This window comes from Glycine soja, chromosome 19 (genome assembly GCF_004193775.1).
Source record: "Glycine soja cultivar W05 chromosome 19, ASM419377v2, whole genome shotgun sequence".
Lineage (NCBI taxonomy): Eukaryota > Viridiplantae > Streptophyta > Magnoliopsida > Fabales > Fabaceae > Glycine > Glycine soja.
Genome location: NC_041020.1, coordinates 38,580,077 through 38,588,402, shown reverse-complemented (window position 1 = coordinate 38,588,402; position 8,326 = coordinate 38,580,077). Strand labels below are relative to the sequence as shown.

The following is an 8,326-nucleotide window of genomic DNA, read 5'->3' as shown; positions in this document are numbered from 1 at the left end:
TAGATTCAAGCTCTATGGCACTAGACCCATTATTAATGCAAAGCCGATGCTATGCATATTTAGCGTCAACTTTTGTATTTTACTGTTATCTTTTCAATGACACTAAAGCACGAATTATAAAAGTCGATACTAATGCATATATAGTATCGACTTTCATGTTTTACGTTGTATTTGAATAACAATAAAACAAGAAATTTGTGTGATGTGAGTTAGGATAGATCAAATAGTTGTGATCTAATCAATGAGTTCATTTGTTTATAATTAAGTGACAACGATAACTTTTAAGTTATATTTTTTTAAGTTTTTTTTTCATTATTTTCTTTATTAATAAGCTAATCCAATTTATATATATATATATATAATAAGCTAATCCACTTAATTAAGTTGAGTTTTTATTAATAGGCTAAAATTTTTCTCACTTAGACCGTATTTGAATAAACTTATCCTTAAGTACGTATTTATAGAAAAAATAAATAAGGAAAATAAAATAAGTTTATTTAATAAGCTAAAGTTAGCTGATACACAAGTTCAAATCAATTCCATTTACTCGTGTATTTTTTTTTTTGTACAAATATTTTAAAAAAGAAAACAAATTATAAACAATGTGACAATTTTGTAATTAAAAAATAAAAAAAAGAATGAAAACATATATAAATGAGAGTGTTTACTTTAATTTTTATATTTTTTTAACAATATATTGTTATGAAGTTCATCGTAGTTACTGATCTTTGTTAAACATCGTAAGCGCATACAAGGTTTGTATGTTCGTTTCAATTATTTTACACCTAAACACCAATTAAAATTCAAATCTTATACTACTTGATTAAGGTACACAAATCGTTACCCTTGTACTAATTATTGTTGGTTTTGTAATTTAATTTATACAACAGTTAATTTTATTTTACTTTTCTTTTTTACAAGTACTTATGAAAATTTTATCTAAACAAGGTGTTAATATTAAATTGACTTGTCTTTAAATTTAACGTGCAATAATCAATTCAAGTAAGGCAAGTTGATAGAATCCTAGAATGAAGATATGGCATAACCATATATATAACTATTAACTCCAAAAATACGTCATGTGAATTTAACTACACAGATAAATATTCGATATGTATATTTTAGAACAAAAAGATTTGATGCCTTGGATATTTGTAAACCATAGAATAAATGAATGTTATTGTTGTTGGACAAATTATATGCCCACATTTTCTTAAGGCACCATGCATTCTTCTTGGATAGGATACGATTTGTGAGGGGCAATGACCTATCTCGTCTCACCTTCCCCACAAAACACCGAAAAGGAATGGCATTAAAATTTGCTAGGTTCTACCTAATCATGGAATATTTTCCTTCCATTCATTAGTAAATTAAAGAAACAATAATCTTTATCTCCTTTAATATCAACTTCAATTTAATTGCAATGTATCAACATCACAATTTATAGTCGCATTTAAAGTAATTAGCATAAGACTCAAATTTTGTAAAAATGTAATATTTTATGCATGATTGATCGACTAAATTTTAACTTTCCGGGCATGTCAATTAATCCTAATTATATTGACATTATTATTACTACGCTAATTGTATGTTCGGATCATGTATTTTTTTCAACAAGCATTAATATAATTGAATTAAAGAAATAATTACATTTATTTCTCTTAGGTTTTCTTTGATAAAAACTAATTTAAAAGTTATTTGGAAGTTGAAAAATTAACAGATAATTGAAAGTTGAAAAATTATCTTATTAAATTATAAGTATTTGGTAAAATTATTTTTTAAAATAACTGAAAAAATATAAAATTACACAAAGGATAAAAATAATAAAAATTTACCTTAAATAGAAAAGATTAAAAAGAAAATCTAAAAAATATTCAAGAACAAAAAGAGAATAAATATAAAAAACTAGAATATAGAAATTGATGTTTTAAAAAATGTTATTTCAAGTAGTATCTTAAAAAATCTTATATGCTACTAAAAAAGTTCATTTAACAAGCAATCAAATAAATTTTTCAATTAGTAAAAAAGGTTAAAAATTAACTAAAATGTGAAAAACACTCATAGTGTTTGGATGGAAGTGAAAAGGGAGAAGGGATGAAATGAATGTAAGCAAAATCTCCCTTGGTTTAATTTTTATTCCCCTCCAATATTAGAAGATTTAAAGGGAAAGAGAAAGAGATATAAATTTCAATTATAATGATTAAAATATTCTTAATTATATTTTTGAAATAACTTTATTAGATATCCTTCCTTAAAATTCCATTATTTAAAGTTTATAATATTTTTATTTACATATGAGAATCTTAATTATTTAAAATATTTTTTATTAAAGGAAAAAATTTATGTTTTTTTAAATTTTATAAAGGTGTTTTCTTTCTTCTACTTAATATTGTAAATAAGGCTGAAAATCACAAATAATATCTTCCTAAAACATGTATGAGTGCTATCGTAAAGTACTATCTATAATATTTCACGCAAGTCACCAAGCAAATACAGTGGCAGCCTAAGCCTAAAGCAAGTAAAACCCTTGCTTTAGGCCCCAGAAAAATAATTACTTAAATTAATAATGTATACAATTTTTGTAATGGCCATAATTATTCGTTAATTTTAATCAATAAACATATCTATGAAGTGGCTACATCAAAGGTCTCTTTCTTTAAATATATCAATTATTATCAATAAAATTAACCCAGTTAACCAAAATCTCTTTATCTAAATATATTAACTATTACCAAAATAGTCCAAAAGTTACTCTCAAAATCTATTAATTCTCACCAAAATTAGCCCAAAAGTCCCTCTATTTATTGCATCCCTAAAAGCTAGAAAGATAAAGTTTCAGTAAAAAATTTAATTATTTAATTAAAATATTTTTATTATTTTTCTGCCAAAAAATATTATTATTAATTTTAAAAAAGCCCCACTTTAAGATTCTCTTTAGGCCTAAAAATAGTTTGATCCGCATTGAACATACAACAGGAACTTCTCATATAAAATGAGGCAAGAAAACTAACAAGTAAAAAACACACACCCAGAAACAAAGAAATTTGAGATAAGAGAAGAGATTTTTCGGGTGCATAAAACAGTTAGAAGGAAGCTCTATATATAGAGTGGTGGGTAACATGTCAACGTTGAAAATAAAGAAAAAAAAAACATTAACATTTAAAATCATAATATAATATAATTAATACGATAATTAAAACATGTTTAATGATAAAATGGTAAAGTAATTAAAACAAAAACATAAATCACGAAAATCCCATAAATCCGGCACATTAAAAACTTTTCTAGTGAGCTCTTAATTTGAATTTTAAATTCTAAATAATCTCAAAAAGAATTTAAATATATTACAATATAAAAAGATTGCAAGGTAAATTATCACACGCACAGGATAAGAGCAATTTACACTATGAGACCCACAAAGACCAAATTCGTATATGCAAGACTTTCACATCTTACTAACTGGTATAAAAGCCTTAAACACAAGATGATATATAAATACATAAAACAAAGTTATTTTAGGCAATATGAGACTTTGGCTTTTTTGTAATATTCTTAAAAAATACAACACTTATCCACTCAGATATTTAATTATTTTCATTCTTTTATAATTTTTTTCTTTCCCTCTTAAACGGAGTACTTGTGATTGCTAAGGACTTAGTTCAACTGGGAATTCCGAGAATGAGTTTTCAGTGCAACAATGGAATCTTGTCCATTGCCAAATAATGTTGGGTTAGGGGATAGGGCTGACCTTTGGTTGCTCGAAAGTGATATTTTCTATGTTGACTTTTCTTTATCAGCATCTATGATTCTATGTTGACTTCTTGCCAGATTGGTGAAAAGTAGAAAAGGAGCTGATACAATTCTCAGCGTACGACGCCTTTATATAATTCAAATTCTATAACGCATGGATTGTGTTCGATAAGTCACGGTAATATATAAATTGTTGAATAAAATACGTAAGTTATTATAAATTTTTTAATATGATTTTTAATTTTTATGAATAAAAAATAATATATATATTTTTTACCTTGTTTCTTGTTCTAGGTATTCTCACTACTACAAAAAAATGATTTTACATTGATTCTAAGACACTTTTAACGATGATTTTGAACTCTTTTAGAAAGTTAAAATTTTTTATGATGATTCTTGGAAAACTTTCTTAAAAAATTGTACATTTTAAGACGATTATTTTCTAAGATGGAAGAACCGTCTTAATATATAATTATTTTTTTTAAAAATAAAATAAAGTTAAGATTCTAAGACAATTTTCTAAGAGACTGTCTTATAATGTAGACTGAAGAATCGTCTTAGAATATATTTTTTTAAAAAGGATTCTAAGACGGTTCTATGAGAAAACTGTCTTAGAATATAGACATTCTAAGACGGTCTTTGGAAAAATCGTCTTAAAATGTATTTTCATAAAATATTAAAAAAATTGAACGGGAAACAAATTTACGCCAAATTCCATCCATCATTAGCTTTCAGTATCATCAATACAAAACACTGAAGAGTTGCAGGGTCATCCTTAATATCACATGCTTCAAAAACACATAGTTGAAGGTAGACAACACAAAGAAGTACAATAAACTCATTGAACTTCATTCTCATATCCTCCTTAATATCACATGCTTCAAAAAGATCATTTATTCCCTCCTCGGAAAAAGAAATTTCCAACTTATTGAAACACTTTTTCAACTCCTCTTGATCTATTGCCCCATTAGAATCCCCATCTATAAGAAAAGTCATAAACACATAGTTGTTAGCCATTATACTAAACAAAAATGTCAATAAGTCAATTTGAGTGGGCATGCAATGGTGACAAAAACATTGCGATAGAAATTTTTGCTGCACAGCTAAAGCCAATGAATGTGCTCAGTAGATAACAAATAGTTCCAACCACAATAAAAATCAAACTAAGTCAATAACCCTGCACCCTTTGGATTCATTTATATAATATTTTTGGCTTATAAAACAAATTATTTTTAATTCTTACAAATGAAAAATAATAATAAGTTAGATTGATTACAACAAAAATATTATTATAAATGTAACTATAAGGTATTCATTTACTCCCACAATAAAAATCAAACTAAGTCAATAACTAGTTTACACTAACAAATTGTAGATTCATTTTGGGTCCTAATTAATCTAACGATTTATTAGGTCATTGTTGAATCAAGTTATTAGTGTATAATGTAAACTTTATTAACTCACTAAGCGTATTCCACTGCATGCTGCAATCACAACTAGATCTAGCTGAAAGAGAAAATTAAAAAAGAAAAAAGAAAAACCTTAAGAGTATGTTTGGATGAGGTAATTCTAAAATTCTAAGAATTTCAAATGCTTCAATTGAAATTCCTTCATTTTTAAAATTGTGTTTGGATAAAGAAATTAAATTTTTTTCATTTTCAAAATTTCGTGTTTGATACAAATCCAAGGACGTAGCACAGAGGATCCTTCTCTGAGTTGAATGCCAAATGAAAAAGTGTTCCTACACGCTAGGTTTGGGCGAGCCAAACCAAGTAGGAAATCGAGCCTGCTCTACGACCTCGTGTGCTAGTTGAACGAGATCCACGCGCTGAAGACGACCCCGTACGATGAACGCGTGGAGAATCACGAGAACCATGTGTTGCACGCAACGCACTAGATTGTTGAGTCATGGATCCACGCATCGCGAAAGGTTCTAGAGAGGATCGCAGATGCAGTCCTCTCCAGAACCTTCGAGAAGGTGGCAGAGGATTGCTACTACGTCGTGGAAAGGATCTAGAAGCTTCTCGCGGAGGCTGAAGAATCAACTCTCGGTGAAATCCTCCAACGGTGAAACGACTTCGTTCTGCTTCAGGTCAAAGGAGTTGATTGAACTGACGAAGATGTGCAGAGAACTGAGGCACAAGGTGCTAGAGATATTGGAGGTGGAGGTGGATCCGAAGAGAGGACCAAGGATTCAAGAGGCAGCAATGAAGCTCTACATTTCAAAAAGTGCGTTCGAGAAGGTTCACTTGTTACAGATAATGCATTTTAGAATTTTCTCTCTAGACAAAATTTAGAATTCCAAAATTTTAGTTAATTAAGAATTATCTATTAAAATACTGAAATTTCAAATTTTAGTGAACAGGACATCCAAATAAAAAATTTTAGGCTTAGAAATTTTTAATCCTCTAAAAAATTATTTTCCCTATTTAAATACTCCATTCAAACAGACTCTAAAGATATTACCTATAATTTCAAGTTTAGCCAACAAGGTAGAACGGTCTAACCCAACATGCCGGTGTATTAACATTGCTCATCAGATGGGCAAAGAAAAAACATGCACACATTTCCTTCTTTTTTTTTCCTATAGAAACTATGTATCTTGAGACAATATTTATTTTTTGAGTTGGATAAAATAACTATTGAACACAAAACACTTATTCTTTTGAGTATTTAACATAATTAAATACACATTACTCAAAGGGAAGATCATTGAGCATAACATTAGTTGAGTCAAATAATATCAATATAAACATAAAAATTGTCTTTTTTAGTATTTAACATAATTTTATATTCAAAACTCAAACTTAGCATCACTAGTCAATTTAGAATAATTGTGTTAGTAAATCTACACTATCAATTGTTTTTTATTTTGTTTTCTTTTTTTTCCGTACTATGTATTTCTACATATTATTATGGTTTAAACTTTAAAAAAAAGTGATTCTAAAAAAATTATTTAAAAAAAATATTTTTTTTTGAAGTTGATGGAATTTGATTCTTAAAAAAATAATTTTTTTTAAATCATTTTATAAAAATACATTAAATTTTTTAAAAAAATTATTAGAAAATGTGTTTTTTTTTAAATACGCTTAAACAAATGGTCCTATATTTTTATAAAACCAAATCAATGCGTTTATTCCAATCGAACTATAAAACATAGTTAAAAAAAAATATATATTTTACAATATTGATTTAAAGTTAATTTATCTTTTAAATAAGTAAAGAAGTATTTATTTTATTTATTTATTTTAAGTTTATCACTTTGTTTAAAAATTAAAAGTCGTCACTTCACCTAATATTGGAATATATCCTCTTAAATAATCTTTAATTAATAACAACTCCTTCAATAAATAAATTTAAACGGTGAATATTGAGATTTTTTTTAACAAAAACATACCTCATATTATAGCATTCAAAATGAAAGGTTCAATACAACTTGACATAAAATCAAAAACATCCGGACGAGTAAATAACCTAGGTACTCATAGACAACTTGGTTTGTTGGTCGATCTGCGGGCAAACTTCACAACAAAGTTTTGGAACAGACTACGCTTGTAAATACAATGTTTTGCAAATATTTTGTTTGCAATTTAATATTTTAAAGATAAAATATCCTTTTCTTAATCAGTTTTCCTAAAATATTATTTTCAACTACTAAATATTTTTCCATCTGTTAACTCTATTATGTTGGGATTGTATTTTGAAAGAATATTTTATTTTCTACACGTTGGAAGCTAATTGCGGCAGTTTTATATTCAGTTTTTTTTATAGGTTGCGTAACGTTCACAAACAAAATGAAAGTAATTAGCTTCTAACGTATACTTGACTGCACGTTGACTGGGTTTGTGCCTATATATATTTATCCTCCTTTATCCATGGGGCACACACGTAAAAGGCATTTTGTTGGGCACTACACAAACTTCCTGTTGTTATAAAATATTTCTTGAGAGAAAGAATCTCGAAAGGTTGAGGATCGAACGTGGAACATTTTCTCTTTAAGAATAATACATGCGCGCTTCAATTAAGTTATTTTAAAAAACTTCTCTTGCATTTTATTTTTCTTTGCAGTTTCTGTAGGTTTAATTTTGCATTGTTAATTCATGTTGTGTGAAACTAGGAAGTTGTATTGCTATTGAGGTTGACTTATTTAGTTTGAGGTCTGCTTGTTTTTCTCTTTTATTTCTTGCAGCTCTGTGTGCATGACATCTCGTGCAGTGATGCACTCCACAACAGACTTGCAATCAAGCTCGAATATAATGTTTTGCATGTCGATGCATAGACAGCGACCAGTTTATGGAAGTAAGGAATATCATTGCTTTCCCTTCTTGAGGTGTTGGTGATCCATAGAACCACTTTGTTGTAACAATGATGAAACTACGTACCTTGGTGATTTCAAATGCAGCTACCACTCCAAAGACTCCAGTGTCATTAATATTGTAGCATCGATGTTGCATTTCAAGTGGCCCTCCATAGTTGGTCTCCAGCTAATGTCTGAGTGAGGAATCTAGGTACGATGATGTCTGGCTTTCTGTTGTTGAGCTTTCTTCCAATCCAACAATTTTGCTTGGCCATGTAA

At 28.0% G+C, this 8,326-nt stretch overlaps 1 pseudogene; it reads left to right on the top strand.

Moving 5' to 3' along the window:
* The first annotated feature begins 5,477 nt into the window (after nucleotides 1-5,477).
* LOC114398814 lies at nucleotides 5,478-6,047 on the top strand (annotated as a pseudogene).
* Nucleotides 6,048-8,326: the final 2,279 nt, after the last annotated feature.